At 36.0% G+C, this 16,890-nt stretch overlaps 1 long non-coding RNA gene across 1 annotated transcript in view; it reads left to right on the plus strand.

Moving 5' to 3' along the window:
* Nucleotides 1-16,890, plus strand: part of LOC129060513 (uncharacterized) — a 257,216-nt gene that overhangs the window by 207,514 nt on the left and 32,812 nt on the right. Inside the window, exon 4 of the long non-coding RNA XR_008527299.1 lies at nucleotides 11,138-11,182. This is a non-coding gene — a long non-coding RNA (uncharacterized LOC129060513). The remainder of the gene's footprint in view (nucleotides 1-11,137; nucleotides 11,183-16,890) is intronic.

The raw sequence follows: 16,890 nt of genomic DNA on the forward strand, positions 1-16,890 counted from the left end.
TAAGATGTGTTCTGCAGATATTAAGGTATTTTAACTGCATTTAAAAATAAAAACAACTCTCTTGTTCTACTCCAGCTGCCTTTCCATCATATTCCTTCTTGTGTCTGATGATGTTGAAGTACCTATGATCATTTTGGGGACATTACTGAAAGGAGATTGAGCTGGGGATGGATGTAGTTTGGTTTTGTTGTAGTGAGATACTAAAGTATATAACACATGTTAAAATCAGTTCCATGTCTAATGAATTTTTGACTACTGGAAATTGGCTACAAAGAAAAGCCATTGTATGGTTCTCCCAGAATAAGAGATATAGATTTAGATTTAGAAATAAACATGCTCTATGTTACCCAGGCATTAAATATGTGATCAGTGAAACAGAAACAAGGTTTGAAATGTGCAGAGCCAGAGCTTTTCTGTTAAAAATTCTTCCTTTCATCCAGTTTATAAAATGTGTAACTTCTCACAGTTTATAAAATAGTAGATGACGGACGTATTAGTCCATTCTCATGTTGCTGTGAAGAAATACCAAAGACTGGGTAACTTATAAAGGACAGAGGTTTAGTTGACTTACAGTCCCACATGGCTGGGGAAGCCTCAGGAAACTTACAATCATGGCAGAAGGCACATCTTCACAGGACAGCAGGAGAGAGAATGAGTGCCAACAGGGAAAATGCCAGGCACTTATAAAACCGTCAAATCTCATGAGAACTCACTCACTATCATGAGAACAGCATGGGGGAAAACACCCCATTGATTCAATTACCTCCCACCAGGTCCCTCCCATGACATGTGGGGATTATGGGAATTATAATTGAAGATGACATGTGGGTGGGGACACAGCCAAATCATATCAGAGGATTTGGTTCGCATTAATTCCTAGTCTAAGTGGAAGCTCAGTTCTAGTCAAAATACACTCAGTAATACAGTATACAATTATAAGGAGCCAGTAGTTGTGGCTGGTACCTGTAATCCCAGCTGCTTTAGAGGTGGAGGTGGCAGAATCGATCAAGCTCAGGATCCAGGCTGCAGTGAGCTATGATTACCCCCCTGTACTCCAGCCTGATAGATATAGAAAGACTCTGACTCATAATAATAATAAATATTAATTATAACACATTCTAGTTTCTTTTTGGTAGGAATCACATAAAATAGAATTTATCAAAATTCCTGGAATGTAGAAAAACAAAACCGTAACACTACTATAAACATTGCATATATCTGTGTGAGAAGTCACACATTTAGTGAATCCCAACTATCCTTAATTTTTAAAAAATACAATTGTGATAGAGGAAAGAGCAAATTATTGCTGTATTCTCTAAACAGAAAAAAAATAAAAATTGTCATATGAAGAGACAGAGTAGAAAAATTTTTGGAGAAAGTATTATAAAAGAATGTCAGGTTCTAATATAAATACATTTTCTGGATTTGGGGGTCATTTGTGTAATGTAATATTTATAAACTATAATTTTGATTAGCCTCTAATTTAAATAAATATGTATATTTTCACATTTATTTTTGTATTTTTATTTTTTATATTATTTTCCTTAAAGAGCTCCCCTATTGTATAAGTGTGAGGCTCCACAAAACCTGGACCCATCCCTATGTAGTATTTTCCAACCATAGGCTTGCAAAATTCAGGAAGTATAAGAGTACAAACCAGTAGATCAGAGGTCCCCAACACACATGGCCAGTTGTGGTAGGAGCTACAAAGAACTGTAGAAAATAAGTGAGCACAATGTGACCTGTACCTGTGAGGCAGCAGGTACTGATTACTGACAGAGTGCTGTCAATCCAAAAAGACACAAGTGGGTGTGCCAGCTGTCCCAGTAGGTAATTTCTCTACCAGGAGACTTCAGAATACTTCCTCAGAAATAGCCTACTACTGGCAGAGCTCCAGTCTCAAGAAAGGACACATCAAAGCACATTTATTCATGAAACTCAAAGGATTCTATCTAGAGGCCAGTGAATTTGAGAAGTTATATAACACAGTGGTAAAAGCATGGACTCTGCTGCTTGACTGTTGGATTTAAATTCATCCAGTCCCATTACTTACTAGGTGTGTAACCTTGGGCAAATAATTAAATCTCTCTGTGTTCAATTTCTTCATCTCTTAAAAGGTGGTAATGATAATATCCAACTTCATACTTTGAGGATGAAGCAAATTAGAGCTAAGTGATTAGACCAAGTGTGTCACATCATAAGTATTACAAAAATGTTACCTATTTTTTTTCTCTCTTTGGTCAGTGTTTAGCCATTTTAGAATAAGTATTAAATTCATACTACACTTGATTTTAGCCAGTAGGCAAGAAGTGCTAAGTATTAATTTATTTCATGTTGACTGTACCTTGGTCCATACATTTAATTCAGTGTGTATACAATTTCTGATGAAAAGATGGCCTTCATCTTGAAAGGCAATGCTGTGCCATGGTGTTTTTATCAGACACTGAGTTCTTGAAAGTCTGTAAAATACTAGAAGCTAACTGACATTCCTGGAGATTCTTACTCACTAGTATCTAGAGTGCTGATTAGGAATAGATTAAAAAAAATCCTCTGATATTCTATCATGTCTACTAAATTTGAAGCTGTTCTATGCCTAAATGCCTTGTAGATGCATCCCTCACAGCAAGATCAAGCTCATATACCAAGGGCTAGATCCAGTGATTTTTTCTCTCTCCTTAAAATAAGAGTCTGTGTGTTTTTTCCAGTTTAATTTTGCAGGTCTCTGATAAAATAAATTACTTTCAGAAAACTAAAAAAAGGAAAAAAAAAACCCTTGCCTCCCAAAACCTCAGGCTCATTCATATGGAGGGAGATTCCAATCAGGGAACTTTGAACAAGTCTTACAGTAAATCTTGGGAAACTTCTCCGTCCTTTCTTTTAATGGCCATCAGATGGCAAATGCTGAGCTTCTCCAAAAACCTGAAGAAAACTTCTTTTCATCCAGGATTCCCAAGGTTTCCCTATTCTTAAGAAGATCCCACACTTTGGGAAATGATCCAGGCCTTTGCATGTGATCATGCCTTGATTGAAAGTGTCATCCATCCCAAGATACCAAGCACTGAAAATAGAGTGGACTGCAGAGATGAAAGCCACCATTCTAGTCTGTAAGTTGTTCATGGTTTAGTAACAAAATAAGCCCATTCTGAACCAGCGAACTCTCTAACGGGGGTGGTCAGACACCCTATACTGGCATCAGATTTGTTCCCCTTGAGGTCAGAGATCTCAGAAGAAGGAGCAGGCACCCATCTTTGCTGTTCTCCAGCCTCCCTGAGTGACATCTCCAGGCGTGGGAGTGAACCAGATGAATAGGGTCTGAAGTGAACTCGCAAACCGCAGCAGCCCTACAGAAGAGGGGCCTGACCATTGAAAGAAAAACAAGCAGAAAGCAACAACAGCATCATCAACAACAATAAAGACCCCAAGAAAACCCCATCCAAGGGTTAGCAACCTCAACGTGAGTAAATAAATTGTATGTGAACAAATTACTAAGTCTTTCTATGTCTCCACTTCCTTATTTTATAATCAGGCCAATAGCAAAATGAATCTCATATAATCTCAGGTGGAAACATTAAGATGATGAATGGAAAGGACTTTAGCACAGTGTGCTGTTTACAGTCATCTCGAAAAAAATTACTAACTTTTGTTATGGGTTGATATTCTAACATTAACCATGGAGATATACCTCATGTAGCCATTAGTGTTCACTTCTACGCTATAGCACTTAAAATTAGAATGATTAAAACATCTTCTGATAACTCTTTTTGTTACATCACAAACTTTGTTAGCACAATAGAAATCTTTGTGCTTCAGTGAAGTACCATCTCACATGGTTCAGAAGGGCTACTATTAAACAGTCAAAGAGAATACATGCTGGAAAGTCTGCTGAGAAAAGGGAACACTTACTCACTATTGGTGGGAATGTGAATTAGCTCACCCTCTGTGGAAAGCAGGTTGGAGATTTCTCAAATAACTTAAAACAGATCTACTGTTCAACCCAGCAATGCCTTTAGTGGTTATGTACCCAGAAGGAAATAAATCGTTCTGCCAAAAAGACATATGCTGTCATATTTTCATCACAGCACTATTCTCAGTAACGAAAACATGGAATAAACCTAGGTGCCCATCAATGGTGAGTTGCATAAAGAAAATGTGATACATATAGACCGTGGAATATTATACACCCATACAAAGAACAAAATCATGTCCTTTGCAGCAAAATGAATGCAGCTGGAGGCCATTACCCCAAGCGAATTAACTCAGGAACAGAAAACCAAATGCCGCATGTCCTCACAAGTAGGAGCTAAACATTCAGTACACATAGGCAAAGAGGAGAACAATAACAGTGGAGACAATAAGAAGGGGGAGAGTGGGAAGGGGAACAAAAACTGAAAAACAACTGGTTGGGTGCTATGTTACTTGAGGGGAACAAAAACTGAAAAACAACTGGTTGGGTGCTATGTTACTTGAGTGGCAGGATCATTTGTACCCCAAATCTCAGCATCATGCAATATACCTATATAACAAATTTGCACATGTACATACTGAATCTAATATAAAAGTTGACATTTAAAAATAAATTTTTGTGCTAAAAATTTCACTGTCATTATGGCTTAAGTAAATTAAGGGGCAAGGCCAAGACGGTCGATCAGAAACAGCTACTTTTGGAGGCTCCCACTGAAAAGAACCATAATAAGCATGTGAATCCTTCACCAGGAACCATCTTTGCTGTTCTCCAGCCTCCCTGAGTGACATCTCGAGGCGTGGGAGTGAACCAGATGAATAGGGCCTGCAGTGAACTAGCAAACCGCAGCAGCCCTACAGAAGAGGGGCCTGACCATTGAAAGAAAAACAAACAGAAAACAACAACAACAGCATCATCAACAACAATAAAGCCCCCACAAAAACCCCATCCAAGGGTTAGCACCCTCAAAGTCAAAACTAGACAAACTCACGAATATGAGAAAGAATAAACTAAAACAATGCTGAGAATCCCAAAGGCAGAGTGCCTTTTCTCCAGCATCTCTCCAGCAAGGGCACAGAACTGGATGGAGGGTGAGACGGATGAACTGATGGAAGTAGGTTTCAGAAGACGGGTAATAAAAACTACACTGAGCTAAAAGAGCATGTTCTAACCCAATGCAAAGATGCTAAGAACCTTGACAAGAGGTTACAGGAGATGCTAATTAGAATAACCAGTTTAGAGAGGAACTTAAATGACCTGATGGAGCTGAAAAACACAGCATGAGAACTCTATGAAGTGAAGCATACACATGTATCAATAGCTGAATCAACCAAGTGGAAGAAAGGCTATCAGAGTCTGAACACCACCTTGCTGAAATAAGGCATGCAGATAAGACTAGATAAAAAATAATAAAAAGGAATGAACAAACTCTCTAAGGAATATGGGACTTCATAAAAAGACCAAACCTACGATTGATTGGTGTAACTGAAGGAGACAGGGAGAATGGAAAGAAGCTGAAAACACACTTCAGGATATTATCCAGGAGAACTTCCCCAACCTAGCAAGACAGGCAAATTCAGGAAACACAAAGAACACCACTAAAATACTTCATGAGAAGATCAGCCCCAAGACACATAATCATCAAATTCTCCAAGGTTGAAATGAAAGAAAAAATATTAAGCGTAGTCAGAGAGAAAGGCCAGATCACCTACAAAGGGAAGCACATCAGAGTAACAGCAGATCTCTCAGCAGAAACTCTACAAGCCAGAAGAGATTGGGGGCCAAATTCAACATTCTTAAAGAAAAGAATTTTCAGCCCATAATTTCATATCCAGCCAAACTAACCTTCATAAGTGAAGGAGAAATAAAATCCTTTCCAGGCAAGCAAATGCTGAGGGATTTTGTTACACCAGGCCTGTCTTGCAAGAGCTCCTGAAAGACGCACTAAATATGGAAAGGAAAAACTGGTACCAGCCACTGCAAAAACACAAAATGTAAAGACCAATGACCTCATGAGAAAACTATATCAAGTAATATGCAAAATAATCAAATAGCATCATGATGACAGGATCAAATTCCTACATAACAATACTAACCTTAAATGTAAATGGATTAAATGCCCCCAGTTAAAAGGCACAGACTGGCAACTGGATAGAGTCAAGACCCATCAGTGTGCTGTATTCAGGAGACCCATCTCACATGCAAAGACACACATAGGCTTACAATAAAAGGATGGAGGATAATTCACCAAGCAAATGAAAAGCAAAAAAAAAAAAAAAAAAAAATGCAGGGTTTCCAATCCTGGTATCTGACAAAACAGACTTTAAACCAACAAAGATCAAAAAAGACAAAGAAGGACATGCATAACAGTAAAGGGAACAATTGAGTAAGAAGAGCTAACTATTCTAAATATATATGCACCCAATACAGGAGCACCCAGATTCATAAAGCAAGTTCTTAGAGACTTACAAAGAGACTTGGACTCCCACACAATAATAGTGGGAAACATTTAACACCCCCACTGTCAATATTAGATCATTGAGACAGAACATTAACAAGGATATTCAGGGCTTGAATTCAGCTCTGGAGCCAGTGGACCTGATAGACATCTACAGAACTCTCCACCCCAAATCAGCAGAATGTTCATTCTTCTCAGTGCCACATGGCACTTATTCTAAAATTGACCAAATAATTGGAAACAAAACAGTCTCAGCAAATGCAAAAGAATGGAAATAATAACAGTCTCTCAGACCACAGTGCAATCAAATTAGAACTCAGGATTTAGAAACTCACTCAAAACCAAACAATTACATGGAAACTGAACAACATGCTCCTGAATGACTCCTGGGTAAATAATGAAATTAAGGCAGAAATCAAGAAGTTCTTTGAAACCAGTGAGAACAAAGAGACAATGTACCAGAATCTCTGGGACACAGCTAAAGCAGTGTTAAGAGGGAAATTTATAGCACTAAATGCCCACATCAGAAAGCTAGAAATATCTCAAATTGACACCCTAATCTCACAATTAAAAGAGCTAGAGAGGCAAGAGCAAACTAATCCAAAAGCTAGCAGAAGACAAAAAATAACTAAGAGACACAAAAAACCCTTCAAAAAAAATCAATGAATCCAGGAGATGATTTTTTGAAAAAATTAACAAAATAGACCACTAGCTAGACTAATAAAGAAGAAAAGAGAGAAGAATCAAATACACACATAAAAAATGATAAAGGGGATATCACCACTGACTTCACAGAAATACAAACTATCATCAGAAAATACTGTAAATTACACTAATTTTGTTTCATATTAATTAAATTGTAACTAGAGTATCATCTTAATGTTTTCTGTAATAAATCTAGCTCTATATGAACATAAAATTTCACTTGAAATAAAGTAACTTTAAGTAATTTTAAAGTGTTAAAATTATAAAGTGTTAATTGAAGAAACTGTAGAGGGCAATATTTATTTTTGGTGTCCTTAGCATTTGTAATGTGATATGTTATATACTATATTTCACAAGTTAGAATGTACTAAAGACCTAGTTTCAATTTTGCTGTGCGATTGTGCCACATATCTTCTGTTAGTCTCATCAATCTGATATCCACTATTCTGTATATTAGACTCCATCAGTAGACTCCTTGATGGTGCTGGGAAAACTGGCTAGCCATATGGAGAAAGCTGAAACTGGATCCCTTCCTTACACCTTATACAAAAATCAATTCAAGATGGATTCAAGACTTAAACTTTAGACCTAAAACCATAAAAACCCTAGAAGAAAACCTAGGCATTACCATTCAGGACATAGGCTCCTAGCTTCAGTTTGTATTCAGCCATTGGAGACTCTGAGAAGAACATCAGGATGGTTTTTAGTCCATGACTCCTTCTTGGAAAGTTTGCCTCAATGTGGTTGTGTTTCTGGGTTAAAAGTCACCCCTCCTCTCAATCTGACTGTTTCCATCACTATCTCCTAGCAAGTATGGATAACCAAGGACTCTCTTTCCCCATTCCTTCATTTCTTAGATGGTAACAGCACCTTTGCTGTTAGTTCTGTGATACTGCACTACCTGCTGAGGTCTCACTAAATTCTGCCCACGCTTCAGAAATAATCTTTATCTGCTCACAACTGAATATTTGTGTCTTCCCAAAATTCATATGTTGACATCCTAACTTCCAACGTGATCATATTAGCAGGCAAGTCCTTTCAGAGGTGATTATGACATGAGGGTGAAACTCTCATGAAAAGAATTAGTTCCCTTATAAAGAAGCTACAGAGAGCTGCCTTGGCCCTTCCACCATGTGAGGCCATCTATGAATCAGAGAACCAGCCTTCATCAGACATCAAGTCTACAATTGCCTTGATCTTAGACTTCTCAGCCTGTAGAACTGTGAAAAACAATGTTTTTGTTTTAGCATCTGGAATTCACTAAGACAACATTATTTTAAAATTCTCTTTAAATTATCTTAATATAAACCATCTGTTTCATGCTAAAATTACAATAAAAATAGGCGGTATAAAGAATAAAGCAAATAATTAGAGTTTTTAAAGAAACATTTTTACTGAAACAAACTTTTTTTAACAAAAATGAAAAATTATACTTTTAAGTTTTATGGGGAGGCAGGAAAAACAGGGTTAAAAATGCAGACACAGACTATTTATAGCTAAATTCTGATTTGGTGACTTATTGCTTGTTTACTTTATTTATCTAAAATTCAATTTCCTCACCATTCGTTAATGATAGATGGTACATTAAATCTATCATATGTTATTGAAGATGGGATCATATATTTTTAAAAAATACATAAATTGTTTGACACAGTGAATGGCATTGTGGGAATTTTCAATGAAGAGTAGCTTCTACTTTTATAACCTGAGTCTGATACATTGCAACATTAATTGCAAATAGTTAAACATGTATCTAATTGCAACAATTAAATTAGTTTTTTTATTACCATCATATTGGTAAACACTAAGGGAAAAAAATAAGTGTGTGTATTTATAAATAATTTCAAGTTATAACTCCATTATGAAATACAATATGCTCTGAGTGATATTGGATTAAAAATCATTGACTTTTTAATTATCTAAATGTAACCTGTAATTTCTGGCTTTCTATCTCCATACAATGTTATTTTGAAAAGTCAGAGTATTTTTGCCTGCATAAATGTCTTCTTTTGATAAGTGTCGGTTCATATCCTTCGCCCACTTTTTGATGGGGTTGTTTTTTTCTTGTAAATTTGTTGGAGTTCATTGTAGATTCTGGATTTTAGCATTTTGTCAGATAAGTAGGTTGTGAAAATTTTCTCCCATTTTGTAGGTTGCCTGTTCACTCTGATGGTAGTTTCTTTTGCTGTGCAGAAGCTCTTTAGTTTAATTGGATCCCATTTGTCAATTTTGGCTTTTGTTGCCATTGCTTTTGGTGTTTTAGACATGAAGTCCTTGCCCATGCCTATGTCCTGAATGGTAATGCCTAGGTTTTCTTCTAGGGTTTTTATGGTTTTAGGTCTAAAGTTTAAGTCTTGAATCCATCTTGAATTGATTTTTGTATAAGGTGTAAGGAAGGGATCCAGTTTCAGCTTTCTCCATATGGCTAGCCAGTTTTCCCAGCACCATTTATTAAATAGGGAATCCTTTCCCCATTGCTTGTTTTTCTCAGGTTTGTCAAAGATCAGATAGTTGTAGATATGCGGCGTTATTTCTGAGGGCTCTGTTCTGTTCCATTGATCTATATCTCTGTTTTGGTACCAATACCATGCTGTTTTGGTTACTGTAGCCTTGTAGTATAGTTTGAAGTCAGGTAGTGTGATGCCTCCAGCTTTGTTCTTTTGGCTTAGGAATGACTTGGCGATGCGGGCTCTTTTTTGGTTCCATATGAACTTTAAAGTAGTTTTTTCCAATTCTGTGAAGAAAGTCATTGGTAGCTTGATGGGGATGGCATTGAATCTATAAATTACCTTGGGCAGTATGGCCATTTTCACAATATTGATTCTTCCTACCCATGAGCATGGAATGTTCTTCCATTTGTTTGTATCCTCTTTTATTTCATTGAGCAGTGGTTTGTAGTTCTCCTTGAAGAGGTCCTTCACGTCCCTTGTAAGTTGGATTCCTAGATAATTTATTCTCTTTGTAGCAATTGTGAATGGGAGTTCCCTCATGATTTGGCTCTCTGTTTGTCTGTTATTGGTGTATAAGAATGCTTGTGATTTTTGTACATTGATTTTGTATCCTGAGACTTTGCTGAAGTTGCTTATCAGCTTAAGGAGATTTTGGGCTGAGACAATGGGGTTTTCTAGATATAAATCATCACCATCACTGGCCATCAGAGAAATGCAATTCAAAACCACAATGAGAGACCATCTCACACCAGTTAGAATGGCAATCATTAAAAAGTCAGGAGACAACAGGTGCTGGAGAGGATGTGGAGAAATAGGAACACTTTTACACTGTTGGTGGGACTGTAAACTAGTTCAACCACTGTGGAAGTCAGTGTGGTGATTCCTCAGGGATCTAGAACTAGAAATACCATTTGACCCAGCCATCCCATTACTGGGTATATACCCAAAGGACTATAAATCATGCTGCTATAAAGACACATGCACACCTATGTTTATTGCGGCACTATTCACAATAGCAAAGACATGGAACCAACCCAAATGTCCAACAACGATAGACTGGATTAAGAAAATGTGGCACATATACACCATGGAATACTATGCAGCCATAAAAAATGATGAGTTCATGTCCTTTGTAGGGACATGGATGAAATTGGAAAAATCACTCTCAGTAAACTATCGCAAGGACAAAAAACCAAACACTGCATGTTCTCACTCATAGGTGGGAATTGAACAGTGAGAACACATGGACACAGGAAGGGGAACATCACACTCTGGGGACTGTTGTGGGGTGGGGGGAGAGGGGAGGGATAGCATTAGGAGACATACCTAATGCTAAATGACGAGTTAATGGGTGCAGCACACCAGCATGGCACATGTATACATATGTAACTAACTTGCACATTGTGCACATGTACCCTAAAACTTAAAGTATAATAATAATAAAATAAAATAAAGTCAGAGTAATATAAATTAGTAGACCTACATTATAAATAATAAAAAGTTTAATAAACTTTTCTCTATAAAAATGTTACTCTAATTGTTTTATTAATTCTATCCTTACAGATCATATACTTGCCTTGGAGGTTCCTCAGGAACTGCCTGAAGCAGGTATGATAGAACTAAGTTTGTATGATTCAAAGTTCATAACCAGAACAGTATTAATTATTTATATATTTTATATAGTGTACCAGAATACATGGTTTCTTTTGAAAGGAAGTTTTCATAGTAAATTTGACCAGATTCAAGTTAATAGCTTTATAGCCATGAAAAACTGTATAATAGTTAAAAATACATCAGCTCTACCTCATTTCCCTGCCTATCACTGGCATATTTTTTTAGCCCTAAGGTCCCCACAAAAGGTATTAGACTTGAGTAAATGTAATTGACCTTTTATATACATCCTAAATGTGAGTTTATTGAAGTCTTCCAAATTATTTTAATGTAATCTCTTACTGTTTTTGTAACTTTAATAATAATGCACACTGACTGTAGAACACTTGGAGAATAGAAAAGTACACAGAATAATGCATAATCTCATGAGGAGGAAGAAAATTTGTTAATATATTAGCATATTTTCAGCTCATTTTATTTTATAGACAGATTTTAGATTTAAGATGCTCTTCTTTTATTACTGAAATTATTACAGAAATAATTAGATACCCCATTTTAAAATGAATATGCAACAGATGTTTTCCTATGACATTATAAATGTCTTGAAAACACCATTTGATAGTAGAATAATCCTTTTATAAATGCCCATAATTTATTTAAACATTCCTTTATTTTTATAGTTATTTTGTACAGTTCTTGTCAATTTTTTTATTTAACATAGGTATAAAATTATAATCCCCATAAAGAAATATTTCATACTTATTAATCTCCAAGAATTTTAGAGAATAACTGACTTAAAGGATATGAATCTGTTTAGCCTTTTTAAACATATTGCTTTATTTTTTAAAATATACCAGTTTTCTCACATAACATAAGGAAACAATCTTTCACTTGTATTTTATTCTGCTAGTTTAATATATGAAAGATGATGCCTTCTAGATTTATTTGCATTTCCTTTTTATAGTGAGATTCATCATTTTCTCATTTGAGTATGCTATTTGCATTTCTTCTGTGTGTTGTACAGCTACTTTTCTGCAAGTTTTACATTTTTTGAGATACTGATGAAAATAAAAATGATAGACACATTACAAATGATACTTTTAAAGACATCAGAAACCTGTAGAAGCTAACATTAGATCACTAAAATTTCAAACAAAGAGAAGAATTTAGAAGTGAGCTGATGGATAATCAGCTGCTTTTAAGAGTGAAGTAATTTACCAGTTTGGGGCATAAGTTTAGGATCAGAGAATGAACTGCTGATAGAGAAAAGGAAATCATCAAAGCTTTTAATTAATGTGATGAAATGGAATGATAAAATTTGCAAATATTTGAGAAATCGTATATAATATTGGTTTCCCCTGCACAACTGTGGCTGAATTGTCAGACTCAGTATACTCATCTATGGATTTTGGGAGAAAGTTCTGAAAAGGAAAGTAAAATCTCATAAACTTTCACTGCTTGGGAGTTAAAGACCTGCTTTCACCAAAAATAAGTTGGATATAAATGGAAGCAAAATAGACAAGTGCTGAAGATACTAGAATGAGTGAGGAATTCACATTGAGTCTCCAATTATTAGGCAGGGGTACTGAATCAGGGCTCAGAAGGAGGTTGCTAAATCCATTGTAAGTCCCTAGGGGAAGGTAGCTACTCTAGGACAGACAAACCAGCATAGATTTTGACTTTGATCAGATAATAAAATCAGGGGATTGAGCAGCCCTCAAAACTGATCACAAAATTCCCTCTGATTTTTCGAGACACTTCCCTAATTTTGAAGCAGTGTTGAAACTGCATTTACAAAAATTATGACAGTAAAAAAATCTGACCTAACCATCCAAACTTCTAACCTCCAAGCTGCCCCTTGCTCATTCCTGGGCATTGGCCAAGCTAACTATGGGGAAATTTAGTTTATTGTTTAACTTTGAAACAAAGATGGTAACAACCCCTTCCTGAAACAAACCCCCTCCTTGCTTGGGGATCAGACCTCCTTTGTAAAACTAACACATTACCCATAAGATTGGAATGTATGGCTCAGGAGTCATGCTGGCAAAGGCTACAAGACTCCTAACCACCCCAATATTTCCTATAAATAACAATACCATTGTAAACCTAAGAGTAGTGTTTGAAGACCCTGCATTCTGATGGACTAGTTGGTTCCACCCAGGTTGGTAAACTGGTTCATCTAGTCTTACAGGCCCCATTCAAGAACTGACTTAATGCAAAAAGACAGCCTCGACTCTCTATGATTTTATCTCTGACCCAAGCTCTCAGCATTCCTCATTCTCTAACCCGTTGCCTACCAAAATATCCCTAAAACCTCTAGTCTCACTGGGCGCGGTGGCTCACACCTGTAATCCCACCAATTTGGAAGGCCTAGGTGTGGTGGCGCATGCCTGTTGTCCCAGCTACCAGGGAGGCTGAAGCAGGAGAATCGCTTGAACGTGGGAGGCAGAGGTTGTGGTGAGCCGAGATGGCGCCACTGCACTCCAGCCTGGGTGACAGAGCGAGACTCTGTCTCAATCAAACAAACAAACAGGAATGCAGCTACTCCTCTGACATACTTATTTGTTTTCCTTTAAATAAATACTCAGTAATGGGATTACTGGATCATATGGTACTTCTATATTTTGTTTTTGAGAAATCTCCATAATGTTTTTCGTAGTGGCTGTACTAATTTACATTTCCACCAAGAGTAAATTAAGAGTTTGATTTTTCCTGTACCTTTGCCAGCACCTGGTTTTTTTTTTTTTTTTTTTTTTTTTGGTCTTTTTAATAATAGACATTCTAAGGTAAGATTATAAATGTTACTGTCATTTTAATTTGCATTTCTTTAATGAATAATGATGTTACATATTTTTTCATATGTCTGTTGGCCATTATTATGTTTTCTTTTAAGAAATATCTATTCATGTATTTTGCCTACTTTTTTATTTGTTTGTTTACTGTTGAGTTGTTTAAGTTCTTTGTATATTCTGGATATTAGACCCTTGTTGGCTGAATAGTTTGCAAATATTTATTTCATTCAACAGGTTGTCTACTCCCTCTGTTTATGGTTTCCTTTGCTGTGCAGAATTTGTTTTAATTTAACATAGTCCCATTTGTCACTTTTTGTTTTTGTAGTGTGTGCTTTTGAGGTCTTAACTATAAAATCCTTGCCTACCCCGATGTCATGAAGTGTTTCTTTCATGTTTTCTTCTAATTGTTTTATATTTTTAAGTCTGAAGTTAAGTATTTTATATATCTTGAGTTTTTTTGTTTTTTTTGTTTTTTTTTTTGGATGGAGTCTTGATTTATTGTCCAGGCTGGAGTGCAGTGGTGCAATCTTGGCTCACTGCAACCTCCACCTCCCAGGTTCAAGAGACTCTTCTGCTTCAGCCTCCCGAGTAGCTGGGACTACAGGCAGGCACCACCATGCCTGGCTAATTTTTTTGTATTTTTAGTAGAGACAGGGTTTCACCATGTTGGTTAGGCTGATCTTGAACTCCTGACCTCATGATCGACCCACCTCGGCCTCCCAAAGTGCTGGGATTACAGGCATGAGCCACTGCGCCCAGCCTATCTTGAGATTTTATAATATGATGAGAGCTAGGGTTCCAGTTTCATTCTGCAAGTGGATATCAAATTTTTAGCACCATTTATTGAGGAGACTGTCCTTTCCCAATGTATGTTGCTAGTGCCTTTGTCAAAATCAGTTGGCTGTAAATACATGAATTTATTTCTGTGTTCTCTATTGTGATCCATTGGTCTATGTGTCTGTTTCTATACCAAAACCATGCTATTTTCATTACCATGGCCTTAGAATATATTTTGATGCAACCAACTTTGCCTTTTCTTTCTCAGGGTTGTTTTAGGTCTCTAAGATCCTTGTTAGTTCCATATACATTTTGGGCCATTTTTTCTATATCAATGAAAAATGGTATTGTTATTTTGATAGGGTTTGCTGTGAATCTTTTAATTACTTTAACCATTATCATAGTTCTAACATAAATTCTTCTGATCCATGTGCATGGGATTTCTTTCCATTTGCTTATGTCCCCTTCAATTTCTCTCATCATTATTTTGTAGTTTTCCTTGTAGAGAGGTCTTTTATCTCTTTTGTCTAATCTATTTCTAGGTATCTTTTTTGTAGTTCTTATAAATGGTATTGGTTTTTTGACTTTTTATCAGCTCATTCATTATTGGTGTTTAAAAAAGCTACTGCTTTTTGCATGTTGATTTTATATTCCATATGTTTAATGGATATTCTGTATCTGAATGTATTTATTGGACCTAAACATTTTTGATGAAGTCTTTTCATTTTTCTAGATTTAAAATTATGTCTCCTGCAAAGAGGGATATTTTGCTTTCCTTTATACCAGTTTGGATGCTATTTCTTTTTTTTTTTTTTAACTCCTTGCTCTGGCTGGGACTTCTATATACAGTGTTGAATAAAAGTGGTGGCAGCCGGCATCCTTGTCTTAGTCCATTTTTGGGGGGAAAGGTTGATGAAGGTTTGTCACATATGTCCTTTATTATGTTGAGGTGTGTTTCTTTAATACCTAGTTCATTGAGACATTTCATCATAGAGCACTGTGGAATTGTATCAAGTACTTTATTGCAACTATTGAGATGATAATAAGGTTTTGTCCTTCATTCTGTTGATGTGATGTATCATGTTTATTGATTTGCCTATGTAGAATCATCCTTACATCCCTGGGATAAATCCCACTTGATATGGTGTATTATCTTTTTGATGTGAAGTTGGATTCGATTTGCCAGTATTTTGTTGAAGTTATTTGCATCAATGTCCATCAAGGATATTGGTCTGTATTATGTTGTTATTATTGTTGTTGCATCCTTGTCTGGTTTTGGCATCAGAGAAATGCTGGCCTCATAGAATGAATTAGGGAAAATTCCCTCCTCTTCAAGTTTCTTGAATAGTTTGAGAAGAATTGGTGTTTGTTCATTTTTGAAAGTTTGATACACTTTGGCATTGAAGCCTTTCTGTTCTGGACTTTTCTTTGTTTGGAAATGGTTTGTTACTGCTTCAATCTCATTACTCATTTTTGATCTGTTCTGACTTTCTATTTCTTCCTGATTCAACTTTGATAGGTTATACATGTCCAGGAATTTATCCATATCCTCTAGTTTCTGTTAAGCTTGTAAACATCTAGTTGTTAATAGGAATCTCTGTTTATCTTTTGTAAGTCTGTGGTATCACTTGCAGTATTTTCTTTTTCATTAATAATTTTGTTTATTTGGGTCTTCTCTCTTCCTTGCTTGGTTAGCCAAGCTAGCAGCCTATTCATTCTGTTTATCTCCCTGTAGAATTGACTTTTCATTTCATTGATCCTTTGTATTTTTTTCTTTAGTCTCTATTTCCTTTAGTTGTGGCCCAATTTTTATTATTTCTTTTCTTCTGCGAATTTTTGATTTTTTTTCTTGCTTTTCTTGTTCCTTGAGGTATATTGTTAGACTGTTTACTTAAAATCTTTCTAATATTTTGATGTAGGCATTTATTGTTATAAACTTTCCTCTTAGCACTGCTTTTGTTGTATCCCACATGTTGTAATGTGCTGTTTCTCTATTTTTATTTGTTTCAAGGAATTTTTTTAATTTTTATCTTATTGTCTTTATTGACCCAAGTTGTTCAGAAGCATGTAGTTTAATTTCTATGCATTTTTATAGTTTCCAAAGTTCTTTTTATTATTGATTTCTAGTTTTATAGT

This window comes from Pongo abelii, chromosome 6, assembly GCF_028885655.2.
Source record: "Pongo abelii isolate AG06213 chromosome 6, NHGRI_mPonAbe1-v2.0_pri, whole genome shotgun sequence".
NCBI classification, from domain to species: Eukaryota; Metazoa; Chordata; class Mammalia; order Primates; family Hominidae; genus Pongo; species Pongo abelii.